Genomic DNA, 19,952 nt, shown 5'->3' with positions numbered 1-19,952 from the left:
AGGGGAAATACCACAGAAGCCAGGATCAAACAGCCTTTTTTTTCTTTACACAATGCAGAGGATTAACCCCTTAGGTTCCACAGTGAGTATAACAAGCATGCTTTATTGCATATACAGACTGATTGTACTGTTGTGGGTTTAGTAACACTTGCATTTTTGTACACATTTGCACATGACATTTTTAACATGCATGTGAAAAATGTCAGAAATGGCCCAGAGTGGAAGTGGTTAAAGAAGGGATGTGAAGCTTCATGAGAATATCTGATTGTGGGTGGAGAACTTTGTTGAAAAAAAAAAAACTTTTAAGCTGTAAAATCACATTATTATTTGAGTCTTTCTGTCACATTGATTAGATATGGACATTTATTTAGCTAGGATTTCAATTTTTAATGTTCAGTTTTTGGTGTAGCACTACCCGCTTAGGAGCTGCAAAATATATGGGACACTCAATAGTACTGCACAGCCAGGCAACACGCATTTTCCACATGGACTTTCATTTAGGAGTCAGCAACCAGTCCTTGAGCTTGTTCTGAAGTTTTATTAGGGGATTTAAAATTGGATAGGGTAAGGTGTGTATGGGATGCCCAATGGAATTGAGAAACCGAGGACAACTTCCTGAATTAGGTACAAGTGGTTTCAGCAAACAGTCTCATTTGGACTGTTCTCCTGTAGTACCACCCCAGACCCCAGATGCTCCTCTATCTGGCTGCCTGGAGGAATCCCTGAGCAGAGGATCCAGTACCTGCTGCTTAAAAAAAAGACAGTCCCGGGTAGTTGCTAAACTGGTTTACCACCAGAGTGCTCTTTCCCCTATCTGACCCACGGGGTGCAGGTTTGCTCACTTGGTCCATCTCCTGTGCTGCAGATGGGTCAGTGGCTGCTACCAGGCCTTTTAGCTGGTCCGCTTCTTCCCTGCTACACAGGTGGTGCTCTCTCAGGGGGCCGGAGAAGGTCCAAGCTTTCCTCCTTCCAAGGTCCCTGCCTGGAGGTGAGCCCCATCTCATATGGGCCCCCTCCCTGGTTCTTGCTTTCCAGCCTTCACATCCTCTTTCACCCAAACTCTCCTCCAGCTCTCCTCCTGCTGAGCAGGCTCTGTCACTTTTAAGGGTTGTCTTGGCATCTTGCCAAGCCTCCTGTTGGGGATGGCCAGGATCCCTCAAAAATGCAGATCAGCCACTCCTAAGATCTGCCCATTGCTTCTAGATCTTTCTCCAAAGTCCTAGAGCAGGAGGAAATTCCAGAGGGTTGGTCTGCAGAGCCTCTTAGCTCTGACCTGAATTTGACCCTAAGACTATTGCACAGGCTGACTAACAATTAGGACTCTAGCTCCCTCTAGCTGACTAGGAGGGTGCTACTTTATTACACTGTGGAGTGCACACAAGACACTTGGATGGGGAGGTTTGAGTGATTTGAGAGTATTGATTTAACACTAGTGCCACACATTTTAAAATATTGCCTATTAGAAATTAATAGCTGATGGTTACCTGTGGGGTTCCGGCTAGTTTTTTTTCACAACGTAACAAAAATTGGAGCGCAGCAGACTTTTCTGCTATGAAATCAGAAATAGTGTCGCGCTCCACTACCAAGTGCAAGATGTAAATAAATAAATATTAGATAAATAATAATCCAGCATCAAAGGAATACAAATCGATATCTCTGCAGTTAAATTACTGCTGCAAACTTGTCCTTATTAAGTCCTTGCCCTTGACACTTCTTCCAGTTCTGTGATACAAAATAATAACCGTGCAGTCCACCAATCATGAAAAATATATGATACACCTTCCCCGGTTGTGCTCTCACCTGGTGTATAGGACTAAACCATATACTGGTTTAGTCATATATATACCAGTCCATATACCATATGGACTGGTACTCTGAAATACCTATACACTTTATTAGGTACACCTGTTCAATTGCTGGTAACACAAATTGCCTTAAATTGGATTTAGTGGTACATAGATGGGATTATCCCTCTTTCCCTGGGATGGATGGATGGGTGGAGTGTTCCCTCTTTCCAGCAGGGGGTGTCCTCGCTTCCTTATGGATTTTCCTGGAGCTGGATGGATGGACGTCACTTCCGGGTGACGCCGGCGCATGCGCAGTCCTCCGGACCGGCGTTTTCAAGATTGGACAGGCTGAATCACAGGCAACCACAGCACCATACCTGATTCCTTCAGCCATCGAGTCAGGCTCAGCCACTCTGCTGCACACTCTGCCTACCCTTCACCAGCCAGCGCTGTTTAACCACTTCCATACCGGGCACTTTCACCCCCTTCCTGCCCAGGCCATTTTCAGGTTTCAGCGCTCTCACACTTTAAATGACAATTGCGCAGTCATACAACATTGTACCCAAACTAAAACTTTATCATTTTCTTCACACAACTAGAGCTTTCTTTTGGTGGTGTTTAATCACCGCTGGGGTTTTTATTTTTTGCTAAATTAACAAAAAAAGACCAAAAATTTTGAAAAAAAAACACGTTTTTCTTTGTTTCTGTTATAAAAGTTTACAAATAAATAATTGTTCTTCATAAATTTAGGCCAAGATGTATTCTGCTACATGTCTTTGGTGAAAATAACCCAAATTAGGATGTATTTTTCAGTTTGTAGGAAAGTTATAGAGTTCACAAACTATGGGATAGATCTGAATATTGATCAATCCTGAAGTACTGACAGCCAATCTAATTTCTTGAGGTCCAAGAATGTCAGAAAGGTACAGATATCCCCCAAATGTCAGAACAGTACAGATATCCCCCAAATGTCAGGACAGTACAGATATCCCCCAAATGTCAGGACAGTACAGATATCCCCCAAATGTCAGAACAGTACAGATATCCCCCAAATGTCAGGACAGTACAGATATCCCCCAAATGTCAGAACAGTACAGATATCCCCCAAATGTCAGAACAGTACAGATATCCATATTTTGCAAAGTAGACAGTCCGACGTACTTCATAAGAGGAATGGCGAGTTTTTTTAAGTTTTATTTTTTTTTGTCATAATTTTTTCGGAAAATGAAAAAATGTAAAAAATTATTTTCACTATTTTTTTTTTACATACTGTCACCAGTGCAGTACAGCGTCATCATATAATTGGCATGGCGGTGAACAGGGACACTGACTGGTGACAGTATGGAAAAAAAATATATATATTTTTAATTTTTTTAAATTTTTTTATTATTTTTAATTTTTTATTACATTTTTTTAAATTTTTTTAAAGATTTTTTTGTCATATTTTACTATGACCAAAGTAGTACAATGTTACCATAGCAACGTTGTACTACTTTGGGGAAGTGATCAGTATTTTTTTTTTTTTTTTACACAATTTGCTTATAGCAAAGAATTACTTTGCTATAAGCAAGCATTTACCTGAATGACATCGATTCATTCAGGTTTTTTTTTTTTTTGTGCTTAGCTGTGATTTGGCCACAGCTAATCACATGACATGTGCATGTGACCTGCTGTGACCATTCACAGCTAGGCACTAGTATACAATGGATGGCATGAATGAAGCCATCCATTGTATACAACTGTCATGTGACCTGCTGTGATTGGTCACAGCAGGTCACATGGTACCGGCAACGGGAGCCGGTACTCAGATCTGTCATCGGCCGGGTACCTCGGACACGGCCGGTGACAGATCGCGCCGCTGCGCGGCTCTGCAACCGCGTGAACTGCGCATGTGCGGGAGCACGCCAAATGGCGTGCACCCAGAAAGCTAAAGCGCTTTTGATGCCGCCAAATGGCTATAGGCCGGGCGGCTAATGGTTAAGCGGTCCTGCAGGTTCTCAACCAGGCCCAGCCGCTCTGCTGCACACTCGGCTGAAGCCTTGACTATTTAGTCACTGTACATATCAGTGACATGGCTGTACACTTAACCTAATCAACAGGACCATATGCTTTGCATCACATGAGAAAACGCTCACCTGTGCAATACCTCTGATTTACCTGATGGACAGTCACCTATACCTGATAACTACAGTAGCAAGAAAAAGTATGTGAACCCCTTGGGATTACGTGGAGTTTTGCATGAATTGGGTATAAAATGTGCTCTGAATGTCATCTAAGTCACAACAATAGAAGAACACAGTCTGCTGAACATAATACTACACAAACATTAGATGTTGCCATGGTTTAATTGCACATAACATGTAAACATTCACAGTGCAGGGAGGAAAAAGTATGTGAACCTCTTGGGATTACATGGAGTTTTGCATGAATTGGGCATAAAATGTGCTCTGAACGTCATCTAAGTCACAACAATAGAAGAACACAGTCTGCTGAACATAATACTACACAAACAGTATGTGCAATTAAACCATGGCAACATCTAATGTTTGTGTAGTATTATGTTCAGCAGACTGTGTTCTTCTATTGTTGTGACTTAGATGACGTTCAGAGCACATTTTATGCCCAATTCATGCAAAACTCCATGTAATCCCAAGAGGTTCACATACTTTTTCCTCCCTGCACTGTGAATGTTTACATGTTATGTGCAATTAAACCATGGCAACATCTAATTACATACTGTACTTCAAAGCATCACAGGACCCCATCCATCCCAGATCCATGTTCGGTTGGTGGCAGGTTTGGAGCTGTTTCTCTATACCTCTTTAGATCTGCATAAATGCTGATTTATTAATAGGTCATTGTTGAGCCTGTACATATGGCATAACCTTCGGAGGAATGCACATAGCATATGTTAAGGCTGAAGATGTTGGGATTCATGTTACCACTTTATGATCTATGATGCACTGATCTTTTGCTGAAATGTGCGTTTATATGGTTGCCTGAATGTTCTAGTATGGGTGCATAAAGCAATCTACATGGCATCAAATCCATGATCTATTCTGCCATTATCTCCTCTGCACAGAATATTATAATTATATCGTACAACTTAGTGTGAAATCCACCTTGAAAGCGCAAATTGAGTCCGGGCTCTATGGGACATGTACAGGCATACGTGAATAAGCACTAACATCCACGCCTGCATCATCATTACTTCTGAGGACTTTCCAGAGAAACTATCCTTATTTTACATTATAAGTGGTCATATATATTGTTATTATAATGATAATCAATAGCTATTTTCCTACATGTAATTTAGGTTACGGTTCTCAGATTAAGTGGATATAGTTCTACAGCAGGGGCGGACTGACCATTCGAGTAATCAGGCACTGCCCGAGGGCCCGGGGTCAGTAGGGGGCAGGGGCGGACTGACCATTCGAGCACTCGGGCAGTGCCCGAGGGCCTGGGGTCAGTTGAGGGCAGGGGCGGACTGACCATTTGGAAACTCGGGCACTGCCCGAGGGCCCGGGGTCAGTTGGGGGCAGGGGTGGACTGACCATTTGGAAACTCGGGCACAGCCCGAGGGCCCGGGGTCAGTAGGGGGCCCCATGAGATGCCCCTGGTACCTTTTTCATAGGCTTTTTTGAGTTTGGGCAAGGACACAGGGGCCCCATTATCCCCTATTGCTCGGGGGCCCCATGAGTTGTCAGTCTGCCCCTGGTAGGGGGCCCCATAAGATGCCCCTGGTACCTTTCATTGGCTTTTTTGGGTGTGGGCAAGGACACAAAGGGCCCCATGATCCCCTATTTCCCGGGGGCCCCATGAGTTGTCAGTCCGCCCCTCTTCTACAGTGTATTTTATGATCTAGATGTCCTTTTGATTTCTCTCCAACAGCTTTCTCTGGTATTGTCTCTCCCCTCCATCACCTTACACCCACATGTTTCGGGTTTCAGCATTCATTTGTTTGGTGTTGGGACTGCTGCATGCGCGGCGTCACCCTGGACGACCACAACAATCTCTTCTCTATCTTTGTCTCTTCGGTAATGGTGAAGTTCTCTCCTTTCATCATTTGTCTTGTCCTACGATGTGCATTGATTCATGTTTTTTACTGCAATAAAAGGTTTATATAATTCTTATTATAAGCTGCAGTTTGACCTCTTTTGGACCCGCTTGACTTGGGCGTTCTTTGCCTTTGTCACTATTCCCTCTTATTACTCAGTTATGTTTGGGCCCTGAGGACACCACATGGCTATTTCCATGTGAGTTGGCTATATATACGGGGGCTATAACTTAGTCTATTGACCCCCTTCAGAGGGATTTCCCTTGTCTAGAACATTATAATCCGAATTAGGAGTGTCCTGGTTACTCTACTTTCTATATGGATGGGAATATCCCTCTTCCCACTAGGGGGGGGGTCTCCTTGCTTCCTATTTATCTCCATAGGTGTAATGGCCATGGAATGTAATAAAAGAATATAGTGCCATATCCTCTTTAACCCCTCGCCTACAGGGCACTTCTACCCCCTTCCTGCCCAGGCCAATTTCCAGCTTTCAGCACTGAAGCACTTTGAATGACAATAAAACGTGAGTTTATCAGCTGCAGTGTACATGGAGCCTAAAGTGGATTCACTTTATTTCACTGTGCAAATTCAAATCTTGGGTGAAAATGTGTGAATGTTGTGTTGAAAACTGAGTGAAAACAGTAATAAATAGACCCATAAATCTCCTTTTTTAAACATCCCTAAAAGCCACAACCATTTCTGTATAACAATGAGAGGAAGTCTCCCAAACTCCAACTAATGGTGTTCTCTGCCAGACAAAGCGGATACTGTATAGGACCATAAGGAAGCTGGCAGGGTTGGTACTGAATGTCACAAAGATGGATATCTGTTGGATTCTTTTAGTCCTCGGTCGCAGCTATTGTCCGCAATTACAGCGGTCGTATCGGTGCGGTTCCACCTGCACTACCTTTGGTGCGATTTGCATAGACATCTATGTCAGATGTCTTGTAAATCGCACCTCAAATTGGCATGTCCCTCGACTCTGAAATTGTGCGACTTCACTGTTCAACAGTGTCCCATCTAGTAGAGATAGGAGTCAGGTCGGGGACCGGTTGTCCTATAGTCATATATAATGAATAATTATAGGACACCCAAGATTCCAATTGCATTTTGCAAATGAGGCTTGTTGGTCACAATCTGGATAGGAGTGTCCCATAAGTTGGCCAGTTTAGGCCATATAATGTACCACCATCCGCTCCATTAACCACTTCCCGACCGGCTGTTGTATATAAACGGCCGGACGGTGGCAGTGCAGAGTCGGGTGGCCGTTTATAAATGGCCTCCCCGCACCCTGCTTGTGTGCGCTCCCTGGGAGCGAGCAGCACCGCGATCCGGTGCCCGCTGTGTCCTCCGGATACAGTGAAACACCGATCGTCGGATGGGACCTCTGTACGAGGTCCCCATCATGTGATCACTGATTGGCCAATCAGTGATCACATGCAAAGTAGCAAGCAAGATGTCACTTGTGACATCATTGCTTACTACTGGGAAATCTGTGAATGATCACAGAGGTCACATGGTACAAGGCTAATCACAACAGCCTTGTACTATGTGACAAGCTGTGACCAATCACAGCTCACTCTGTATTTCTCAATGACTGCAAGAATGCAGCCAGAGAGAAGGAGAAATGATTGATTTTACATCCTATATGGGTGTAAAAGCAATCAGTGTAAAAAAAAAAAATCTTCATCACCCCCCACAAGTAGTACAGTGTCACCATGGTGACACTGTACTGCTAGGGTGACAGTATGTAGAAAAAATTAAATAAAATAAAAAATAATAATATAAAAAAATAAAATAAAAATGTAAAAAAAAATATTTAAAATTTATAATTTTTGGTTATAAACTAATTTAGATTTTTTTTTTTTTTTACTAAAAAGATAACGGAATAAATTTTGGCCAAGATTTATGATGAAATATTATTTATTTGCAAAATTAAAAAAAAAAACAACTTTTTTTAAAATTTTTGGACTTTATTATTTACATAGCAAAAAAAATAAAATCCCAGCAGAGAATAAATACCACCAAAATAAAGCTTTATCTGTCTCAAAAAAATGGTAAAAAATTCATTTGGGTACAGTGTGGCATGACCGCGCAATTGTCATTCAAAGTGTGATAGCGCTGAAAGCTGAAAATTGCCCTGGACAGGAAGGGGGGGAAAGTGTCCGGTCTGGAAGTGGTTAACACCGTTACCAGGTGACCCAATTCATGAATAGCAGTGCAATGCACATTTGTTTTGTATTTTCTAATAAAGCTCTTTGATAAAGCTGCATGGTCCTACATGAAACTACCTTTTTTGGGGGAATTCTTCTCCCCATGCACATATACTTTTATGTTCTCACACTTCTGTAAATCCATGTTTGTATCCATTTTTTTTTTATTATAAAATTTAAGACAACAAGTGATATTTAAAAAGCACTTCTTATGGAATCAAAATGTATAATGGCTTATCAATACACAGCACTCTACAGTATATCTACAGTTATAACAAAAACTGAGAATATGAAAAAATACATATGCAAAAAACTTTACAGTTGCTTAACCACTTCCAGTCCGGACACTTTCACCCCCTTCCTGACCAGGGCAATTTGCAGCTTTCAGCGCTATCACACTTTGAATGACAATTGCGCAGTCATGCAACACTGTACCCAAATGAATTTTTTACCATTTTTTTGACACAGATAAAGCTTTATTTTGGTGGTATTTATTCACCGCTGGGATTTTTATTTTTTTTTATGTAAATGAAAATGTCCAAAAATTTTGAAAAAAAGTGTTTTTTTTATAAAATTTTGCAAATAAATAATATTTCATCATAAATCTTTACCAAAATTTATTCCGTTATCTTTTCATTAAAAAAAAAAATCCAAATTAGTTTATAACCAAAAATTATAATTTTTAAACTTTTTTTTAAAATTTTTATATATTATTTTTTATTTATTTATTTTTTTACCTACTGTCACCCTAGCAGTACAGAGTCACCATGGTGACGCTGTACTACTTGTGGGGGGTGATGAAGATTTTTTTTTTTTTTTTTTTTTTTTTACACTGATTGCTTTTACACCCATATAGGATGTAAAAGCAATCATTTCTCTTTCTCTCTGTCTGCATTCTTGCACTCATTGAGAAGTACTGAGTGAGCTGTGATTGGTCACAGCTTGTCACATGGTACAAGGCTGTTGTGAATAGCATTGTACCATGTGACCTCTGTGATCATTCACAGATTTCACACGTAGTAAGCAATGATGTCACAAGTGACATCTTGCCTACTATTTTGCATGTGATCACTGATTGGCCAATCAGTGATCACATGATCGGGACCTCGTGCAGAGGTCCCGTCCGACGATCGGTGTTTCACTGTGTCCGGAAGACACAGCGGACATCGGATCGCGGTGCTGCTCGCTCCCAGGGAGCGCGCACAAGCAGGGTGCGGGGAAGTTGTTTATAAACATCCACCCGACCCTGCACTGCCACCGTCCGGCCGTTTATATGCAACGGCCGGTCAGGAAGTGGTTAAGACAATGTAGATTCCTACCAATAGGTACCTAATTTAAAAACAATGAAAATAACAATCACGCATGGAGAAACACAAAGAAAAAAAAAGAAATTCTGGTAAGATTTCTGAAACAAAAATATATGCATAAAATCTAGAAGGCTAGGTTCACACCTATGCACTTTGCATTTGACCCATTTCTACATTGCGTTTCGCGTTGCGTTTTTGCACTTTTTTTTTTTCCTTTTCTTGTTGCTAGGCAGATTTAAAACACATCGCAAAAGTGGCAAAAATGCAGTACAGTACATGCTTTTCTGCAGATTTCCATTGAAGTCTATAGAACCAAAAACGCTTTTTGCGTTCAAAAATGTCCCTGGCCCTTTCCAAAAAGCGCACTGGGTGAAAACGCTGAGATGTGAACGTGTCCCATAGGAAATTATGTTACAGTAGTGCGCTTCTGCAAAATGGAAACTACTTAGGTGTGAACCTAGGGTTGTAGACATTCCTTCAAACATATGGGTATGTAATATTCCAAATGGACCAATGATATAATGTAAATATTGATCCCCATAAAATATATATTATGTCCACTCCAACAGAGTTTTATAAATCCACAAATGCCACTTCACAACTAAAATAAAGTCACTAAACATCACTAATTGCATCCATGCTTCACACAGGCCAACAGTCCATCAAGGCTGTCAAGCAAACTTGCAATCCGATTATAAGTTACTTCGTTATTATATCAATATGGTTTCATCTCACAATATGCTGCAGTATGTGATCAAGCTGCAGTCTTGGCAAGAATGAGATCATAGCCTCTGATCCCCAACAGTACATGATGTTCATTAGGTAGTTCTATGTGTAGAACATCTTGTATGGCTCAATGTCCACAATGGGCCACAATGACCAAGCAAACAGTCCTACTGATAATATTGATTTATGTCATTCAGAGATCCCAGTAATGCCGATGCAAATATATAATAAATTCACTGTTATTGAAAAGTCATCAAAAGAAAATACATGAAGTTACACTTCACCCATAGAGGCCTGTGGAGGTTAAGGTGGGTAAATCCGTAATGATTGTACCTTCTTCCGAAAATGCAGCTGTGGTATATATAACAAAAGTGGAATCCAAAGTAGTTCTATATTCCCCTAGTCAAATGTAGTATTATAAGACATCATCCAGCTCAGTGTAGGAACATGTTTAGGATTCCATGAGATCATAAACCAAAAAAAAGGTATGTTGACTCCACTAGGGGGAATTTCATTCATGTGTGGTTGGGAAGAGACACTGCATAGAGCGCAACATGTTTCGTCATCATATGTGGTGACTTTTCAAGCAATGCTGGGTTTAACCCATTGCCTTCCAGAGGATTTCCCCCCCTTCCTGACCAGGTGGTTTTTTGCGTTACGGCACTGCGTTACTTTAACTGACAATTGTGTGGTCATGCAACGCTGCACCCAAAAGAAATTTATGTCCTTTTTCCCACTAATTGAGCTTTCTTTTGGTGGTATTTGATCGCCTGTGGTGTTTTTATTTTTTGCGCTATAAAAAAAGAGACCAACAATTTTGATTAAAAATCGATATTTTGGACTTTTTGCTATTAAACAATTCCAGTAAAAAAAAAAATATAAAAATAAAAAAATAAAATTTCATCATAAATTTAGGCTGAAATGTATTCTGCTCCATGTCTTTGCTAAAAAAAATCCCAATACGTGTAAACTAATTGGTTTACGTGAAAGTTATAGCATTTATAAATGGAGGTATAGATACTGGCATTTTTTTTCATCTAGTAATGGCGGTGATCAGCAACTTTTTGTGGGATTGCGAGGGGGGGAACAAACTTGGTGTCAAAGACATCCCCAGTCACACCAATACAGTGATCAGTGCTAAAAAAAAAAAAAAGCACTGACACTGTACTAATGGCATTGGGCAGAAAGGGGTTAATGTGAGGGGCAAGCAAAGGGTTAACTATAGGTAGGGAGTATTTTACTAAAGGGCAGGGGGTGTGTACTGTGCACAGCCATCCCAAGCAGTATGCCCCAAGCTGACAGGGAGGAAGACTGTAAACAAAACAGCCTTCCTCCCTGTCAGCTTGGGCATACTGCTTGGTAATCACCGGGTGCTGGTGGGTAATTGCAGGCCGGGACCCGGTGATTGACAGCCACGGCTGCCAATAGCGGTGCGGGTAGGGAGCGCGCGCCCCCTACCTGGAAATGCAAAATCACGTATATACATTTGTGTTCAAAATAATAGCAGTCAGACATCACTAACCGGATCAATAACTGTTTTTGGTAGAAATGATATTTCTACATGGCAAATAATTTACTAGCAGGTGTAGTAGAGTAATAGAAATCCAACAGACCCAACAGTCATGACATGCATGCTGCTGATTCTGTGTAATTGAATCACTAATTGAAAGGGGCATGTTCAAAATAATAGCAGTGTGGAGTTCTATTAGTGAGGTCATTCATTCTTTGAAAAACAGGTGGCAGTTATTGCCCTTATTTAACCTCCTTGGCGGTATGATTCCTTCCGATTTTTTGTGCTGAAAGCGGTACCATTTTTTCGCATGGAAATAGTTTTTTATTGCAGGCTGTAATTTTTAGGAAAATTTCCCCACAAATCATTATCACTCAATTCTGCAAGTGGTTCTGATTTACTATCGCTGTTCTCTAGCCGGTCTAAAACCGCTTTTGACGTAAAGGGACGCTTTTTGGACGCCATGGACTTTTCTAAGTTTCCAGGCAGAAAGAACAGACAAAATGCAAGCAGGGCGCAGGACAAAGCACTCGGGACAAAATGTATGTGAAATGGGATGAAACAGCAATGTTTTACTATTTAAAATTGAAAAAAAAAATGACATTTTTTTAATTTTTTAAATTTCCCGCCGCCGGCGGCGCCCGTACGTCCCGACGTCACAGGGACCGGAACACAGAAGCCGGATGCCGGCATCGGCCGGAGGAGATGGCCGGGGACGCTGCAGGGGACACATCGTGGGAGCAAAGGACAAGGTAAGTGCTGCAGGGACCCCCAGAGCAGTGCCGCATGGTAAGCCCGAGTGTAGCTCGGGGTTACCGCTTGTGGTATAGAAATTTTACCCCGAGCTACACTCGGGAAAACCGCCAGGGATGTTAAGGAAGGAAGGCAGCAAATGTTGTACATGCTGGTTACAGTGCATTTCTCTCTGAAATTCTGAGGAAAATGGGTCGTTCCAGACATTGTTCAGAAGAACAGCGTACCTTGATTAAAAAGTTGATTGGAGAGGGGAAAAGATATAAAGAAGTGCAGAAAATGATCGGCTGCTCAGCTAAAATGATGGCAAATGCTTTAACATGGCAACCAAAACCTGAAAGACGTGGAAGAAAGGAAAACTACCATTGGAATGGATAGAAGAATAGCCAAAATGGCGCAGACTCAGCCAACAATCAGCTCCAGGAAGATGAAAGAAGGTGTGACGTTCCCTGTGAGGACTGTTACAATTAGAAGACACCTATGTGAAGCCAAGCTATCTGCAAGAAGCCCCCGCAAAGTCCCACTGTTGGAAAAAAGACTTGCTGAAGAGGTTACAATTTGCCAAAGAGCACATTGACTGGCCTAAAGAGAAATGACGCAACATTTTGTGGACTGATGAAAGTAAGATTGTTCTTTTTGGGTCTAGTGGCCGGAGACAGTTTGTCAGACGACCCCCAAACACTGAATTCAAGCCACAGTACACTGTGAAGACAGTGAAGCATGGTGGTGCAAGCATCATGATATGGGGATGTTTCTCATACTATGGTGTTGGGCCTATTTATCGCATACCAGGGATCATGGATCAGTTTGAATACATCAGAATACTTGAAGAGGTCATGCTGCCTTATGCTGAAGAGGAAATGCCCTTGAAATGGGTGTTCCAACAAGACAACGACCCCAAACACACCAGTAAACGTGCAACATCTTGGTTCCAGACCAACAAGATTGACGTTATGGAGTGGCCAGCCCAATCCCCGGATCTTAATCCAATAGAAAACTTGTGGGGTGACATCAAAAATGCAGTTTCTGAGGCAAAACCAAGAAATAGAGAACTGTGGAATGTCGTCCAATCATCCTGGGCTGGAATACCTGATCACAGGGGCCAGAGGTTGGGTGACTCCATGCAACACAGATGTCCAGCAGTTCTCAGAAACAGTGCGACTACAACCAAATATTCATGAAGTCATTCAAAGGAAAGCAAAATCTTCAAACATTTTTCAGTTTATATAGTGAATGTTTGAGTTTGTAAAGAAGAATACAAACACTGCTATTTTTTTGAACAGTCTAATATTCACTTTTCTTCAATTTTTTTTTAGAGGAACAACACAAATTTGATCTATTTTTCTTCATGTTTTGATTTGGAATAGAATGTGTCGTGTTCCCAATGCATTTGTGTGGATGGAAATAAAAGCTATTAGAAGGATTTTGAGCTTTGTTCACTTTTTTCAACACACTGCTATTATTTTGAACACAACTGTATATATATACACACACACACATGTGATTTTGCACACCCCTGCAGCCGTGTAATGGTATATCTGCTATAGGACGGTGGGGAAGCGGTTATAAAGTAAACACGTGCTCCATTACCCCCTTCCTGCCTAAGGGTAAAACTAATTTTAATGCACAAGCTCAGTTTTGCAACATTGACATGTTTTAGTAAAAAAACTGTACCTATCATACTTTGTTTATCCAAGTGGATTACACCTTTTTTATTACCATTTTTTTTTTCAGGACAAATTGGGAATTCTTTTGGTGGTAAATGGTAGCGGATATCTCCTGATTTTTTTTTTTGTTATATTATCAAAGGGAAACTGGCCCAAAAAGGTAAAAACATCATTTTCTTTTATTTTGTTGTATATTTCTTGCTAATACCATATTTTACCACCAAATATCAACCCAAAATAGATTCTTCCGCTGCTTACAATCGCAGCGGTACCACATATGTGTATGTTAGTTGTTGATTATACCCATATTACGACGCAGAATCAATGGTATGCATTCTGCATTTTTTTTTTTTTTAAAAATGCACTGACACTAATACTAATTTTAAAAAAATAGTTTTTTAAATTCTACTGCTTATAAAAACTGCTTATGTGACTTTTGACCCCCAGCTTAACCTTTTGAACCCAACCTTGACCCTAACACTAACCCTGGCAAAACATTGACCTTTCTTTATATTTAATTACTTTAATATTTTCACAATTTGTGTTTAAATTTACACAGCAGCTTTATCTCCTGCAAGGAGAGGAAGATGCAATATATCTTCCTCTTGATTCAGAAGATGAAGGAAACACAGGGATGGGCCCCCAGTGGCTGATCAATGTGATAGTCAATCAGAGGCTATCACAGCAATCAGGTGACTCAATACCAGGAGTCCCGGGTCCCAATAGTTAGTACGAGAGCCCAATCCCTGTGCTGGGAGCACACTCCCAACACAAGGGGAGACACACATATGCGACCCCACGGAAATATACGTACGTATATATGTGTACGGTCTGTGGGAAGGGGTTAAAGTATGAAATAGGGCAGCACAGTGGCTAAATGGTTAGCACTTCCGCCTAGCAGTACTCGGGTCATTGGTTCGAATCCCAACCACGGCACCACCTGCCTGGAGTTTGCATGTTCTCCCTGTGACTGAGTGGGTTTCCTCCGGGTACTCCGGTTTCCTCCCACACTCCAAAGACATGCTGGTAGGTTAATTGGCTCCTGTCTACAAAAATTGTCCCTAGTATATGTATGTATGAATGTGAGTTTGGGACTTTAGATTTTACGCCCCTTGAGGGTTAGGGACTGATGTGAATGTGCAATATGTATGTAAAGCGCTGTGTAAAATTGATGGCGCTATATAAGTACCTGAAATAAATAAAAATATATACTTTTATATTCTTTATCTAATCGGAGCACAAAACGTTAATACAAACTTTGAAAAGAGTCATTCAGGTCCTTCAAATAGCTTCTCTCCTAAGTGGGATGTGTTGGTTTTAAGCAGATACTGTAATGACCACATCTGAAATATTTATAATATTTAACTAATTGAACTGACTTAGTTTCCTATGTGAATCCCGTGGTGTTGAGTAAGACTTGACTTTCGTTTAAAGCACTTGCCACATTCCACACATCAAAATGTGTGAATCATCTTGTGTTGAGTAAGAATAGTCTTTTGTATAAAAGACTTGCCACATTCCAAAAACAAAACAAAAAAAAAAATTCTGGTAAGATTTCTGAAAGTATATATGCATAAAATCTATAAGGATAGGTTCACACCTATGCAGTTTGCGTTTGACCCATTTCTGCATTACGTTTTGCATTGAGTTTTTTGCACTTGCATATTTGACAGGTTTTTGCTGTGTTTTGCTTTTTCTTTTTTTCTTGTTGCTAGGCAGATTTAAAATACATCAAAAACATGGCAAAAATGCAGTACATGTTTTTCTGCAGATTTGCATAGAAGTCTATAGAACCAAAAACTCAGCTTTTTGCGTTCAACAATGTTCCTGATCCTTTCCAAAAAGCTGGAAAAAAAAAAAGCTTTCACCGGGTGAAAACGCTGAGATGTGAATGTGTCCCATAGGAAATCATGTTAAATGGACTGTAGTGCGCTTCTGCAAAATGCTTAGGTGTGAACCTAGAGTTGATGAAATTCCTTCAAACATATGGGTATGTAATATTCCAAATGGGCCAATGATATAATGTAAATATTGATCCCCATAAAACATTATGTCCACTCCAACAGAGTTTTATAAATCCACAAAGGCCACTTCACAACTAAAATAAAGTCACTAAACAAACATCGCTAATTGCATCCATGCTTCACACAGGCCAACTGTCCATCAAGCAAGTCTGCAATCCAATTATAAGTTACTATATCAATATGGTGGTATCTCACAATATTCAAAGATATGCCGCAGTATGTAATCAAGCTGCAGTCTTGGCAAGAATGAGATCATAGCCTCTGATCCCCAACAGTACATGGAAATCCGTGATGTTCATTAGGTAGTTCTATGTGTAGAACATCTTGTATGGCTAAATGTCCACAATGGGCCACAATGACCAAGACAACATTTATATTTAACTAAATGAATGGACTTAGTTTCCTATGTAAATCCCGTGGTGTTGAGTAACATCCGATTTTCGTTTAAAGCACTTGCCACATTCCAAACATCAAAATGGTATCTCTCCAGTGTGAATCCTTTGGTGTCGAGTAAGATGTGTCTTTTGTAGAAAAGACTTGCCACATTCCAAACATCAAAATGGTTTCTCTCCAGTGTGAACCCTCTGGTGCATAGTAAGACACTTCCTTTCTGCAAAGCTCTTGTCGCATTCGGAACATCTATACGGCTTCTCTCCTGTGTGAACTTTTTGGTGTTGAGTAAGATGAGTTTTTTGCACAAAGCACTTGCCACATTCTGGACATCTAAATGGCTTCTCTCCGGTGTGAATCTTCTTATGTTGCATAAGTTGAGTCATTTGGTTAAAGCACTGGTCACATTCTGAACACCTAAATGGCTTTTCTCCTGTGTGAATCCTTTGGTGCTGCTTAAGACCAGCTTTTCTGGCAAAACATTTGTCACATTCTGAGCATTGGAATGGCTTCTCTCCGGTGTGAATTCTTAGATGACTATTAAGATTGGACTTTATTGCAAAACACATGCCACATTCGGTACATTTGAATGCATTTTTTCCTGGGTGAATCTTCCTCTGGTGGTAAGAAAGAAGTGCTGAAACTGAGAAGCTCTCCTTACATTCGGAACAGTTATATGGTTTCTCTCCTGTGTGAATCCTCTGGTGTCTAGTAAGACTTCCTTTTATATGGTAGCACTTGTCACATTCTGAGCATTGGAATGGCTTCTCTCCTGTGTGAGTTCTTAGATGACTATTAAAATTGGACTTTACTGCAAAACACATGCCACATTCTGTACATTTAAATGCATTTTCTCCTGGGTGAATCTTCCTCTGATGGTAAGAAAGAAGTGCTGAAACTGAGAAGCTCTCATTACATTCGGAACATGTATGTGGTTTCTCTCCTGTGTGAATCCTCTGGTGTCTAGTAAGACTTCCTTTTATATGGTAGCAGTTGTCACATTCTGAGCATTGGAATGGCTTCTCTCCTGTGTGGTTCCTCATATGCATAACAAAATTTGACTTGTTTGAGAATTGCTTATCACATTCTGTACATTTAAACATGTTTATCCCAGTGTGAATCTTCTTCTGGTGGCAAAGATGTCTTCTTTGAGAAGCACTTGTCAAATTCCGAACACGGAAAAGTTTTCTATCCTATGAAAAGTCTCTGATTACTGAGCTTTTCTGAAGGACTTCTCATGGGTCATAAGGTGCTGATTAAGATCTACTTTGGAAATCCAGCCATTACATAATGTATCTGCATAGGAATATAAAAAAAAATGTTATAAAATAAATATTGAACACAAATTATCATCAACTTGAGAATAACATTATGGAATTGGAGACCATAATTGCCTGTTTTTCAATATTAATAGAGTGTGAAATGGTTGGTATATGATTTTCTTGTTTTAGAATTGTATTAAAAAAATATATATTATGCTGGGTTTTAGAACCCAGGGTCTGAGGCTGGTAGTTTGTACCTCACAGCTAAAAACAAGTTAAATTGAAAGTAATCATACAACAATTAACCCTCTGGCTCACCCCAACACTGAACCTCCATCAATGAAATGTAACCCCAATGTTTTTTTTTTTGCAAGTTTGGTCATGTTATTTCCCCCTAACCACCCCTAATCTTAGGTCCATAAAATCAACATCAAAGTTCAAAAGAAACTTATATAAAAGTAAGCAACAATTTAAATGCTCCATACAATAAATACATCATCAGACACTACTGAAAGCCAATCAGAGTAAACAAGGGCAATAGATCATTCATGTACATATCAGACGGAGGTAGCAGAGGAACTGGCTCAGTTAAAGATTAATAAAGCAATGGGCCATGATGGCCACTTCTAACAGGAGAAGTTTTCCATGACTGATTGGCAGCTAATATTGTACCTATCCACAAGAAGGGCAGTAATGTAGAAGCTGGCAATCACAGGCCAGCAAGTTTAACATCGTAGTAGTCACATTAATGGAATCACCCCTGAAAAGAAGGATCATTGATCACCTAAAAACACACAACTTGCTGGATCCAAAGCAGCATGGCTTACTGAGGGCAGATCATGTCAGACTAATGTGATTGCATTTTTTGACTATATTACCAATATTTTGTACCAGGGTGGTGCTGTGGACTTACCATATCTTGATTTCAGCAAGGCATTTGGTACAGCTCCACATAATGATCTAATACAAAAGTTGTACAAGCTAGGACCTAGTCCTTGGGTGGTTCGGTGGATACGCAGCTGGCTAATTGATAGATACCAGAGTGTGGTTGTAAATGGGGTTCACTTGGAACAGAGACCAGTCACTAGTGGTGTACCCCAAGGCTCTACTAGGTCCTGTTCCATTTAATCTATATGCAAGTGATAACTACAGGTTTGTTGGGTAAGGTATGTATTTTTGCTGATGACTAGAGATGAGCGAATCGAACCAGGCGAACCGGAATTCGATACGAATTTCAGGAAAAATTTGATTTGCGTCGAATCCGAATATTTGCCTACTTCGGGTGCGCGAATCGGATTTTTCCCGATCAGCCGGCAAAAGTGTCCCTGCAGAGAGCTCCGCTATTTCTGACAGTTCTCTGACAGAAGGAACACATGTACAGCGGTTGAAACATTATATCTATTAGTTTCCATTTAGGATACAGATGTTTCAACCGCTGTACATGTGAAGAAGCTGTCAGAGAACTGTCAGAAATAGAGGAACTCTGCACATACACTTTTTGCCGGTTTGGAATTCTTATTTTCATTCTACTTCTTCTTCTTCTTCTTCACCCTCATCCTCATCCTCAGAAGAAGAAGAAGATGAGGATGAGGATGAAGAAGAAGAAGAAGAAGAAGTAGGATGAAAATAAGAATAATTCCAAGCCGGCAAAAAGTGTATGTGCAGAGTTCCTCTATTCTGCAGATACATTTAGAGGAGCTCTGCAGATACACTTAGAGGAGCTCTGCACATACACTTTTTGCCGGCTTGGAATTAATCTTATTTTCATCCTACTTCTTCTTCTTCATCCTCATCCTCATCCTCAGAAGAAGAAGAAGAGGATGAGGATGAAGAAGAAGAAGAAGAAGTAGGATGAAAATAAGAATAATTCCAAGCCGGCAAAAAGTGTATCTGCAGAGCTCCTCTAAGTGTATCTGCAGAATGTCATTTATGGAAACAAATAGATACAATGTTTCAACCACTGTATGGAGGGAATGTCCCAGAACTGTCAGAAATGTATGGAGTGAATGTCCCACAACTGTCAGAAATAGACAGAAACTGTCACAGAACTGTCCTTCTCATCCTTCTCCTTCTTCTCATCCTTCTTCTCATCCTTCTTCTCATTCTTCTCATCCTTCTTCTCATCCTTCTCCTTCTTCTCATCCTTCTCCTTCTTCTCATCCTTCTCCTTCTCCTTCTTCTCATCCTTCTCCTTCTTCTCATCCTTCTTCTCATCCTTCTCCTTCTTCTCATCCTTCTTCTCATCCTTCTCCTTCT

At 40.6% G+C, this 19,952-nt stretch overlaps 1 pseudogene; it reads right to left on the bottom strand.

The window, feature by feature from the left end:
• Positions 1-16,439: 16,439 nt before the first annotated feature.
• Positions 16,440-17,537, bottom strand: LOC149446791 (uncharacterized; annotated as a pseudogene).
• Positions 17,538-19,952: the final 2,415 nt, after the last annotated feature.

This window comes from Staurois parvus, unplaced genomic scaffold (genome assembly GCF_062004578.1).
Source record: "Staurois parvus isolate SC_StPar_1 unplaced genomic scaffold, SC_StPar_1.0 ptg000689l, whole genome shotgun sequence".
NCBI lineage: Eukaryota > Metazoa > Chordata > Amphibia > Anura > Ranidae > Staurois > Staurois parvus.
This window is presented reverse-complemented; position numbering and strand designations above follow the sequence as displayed.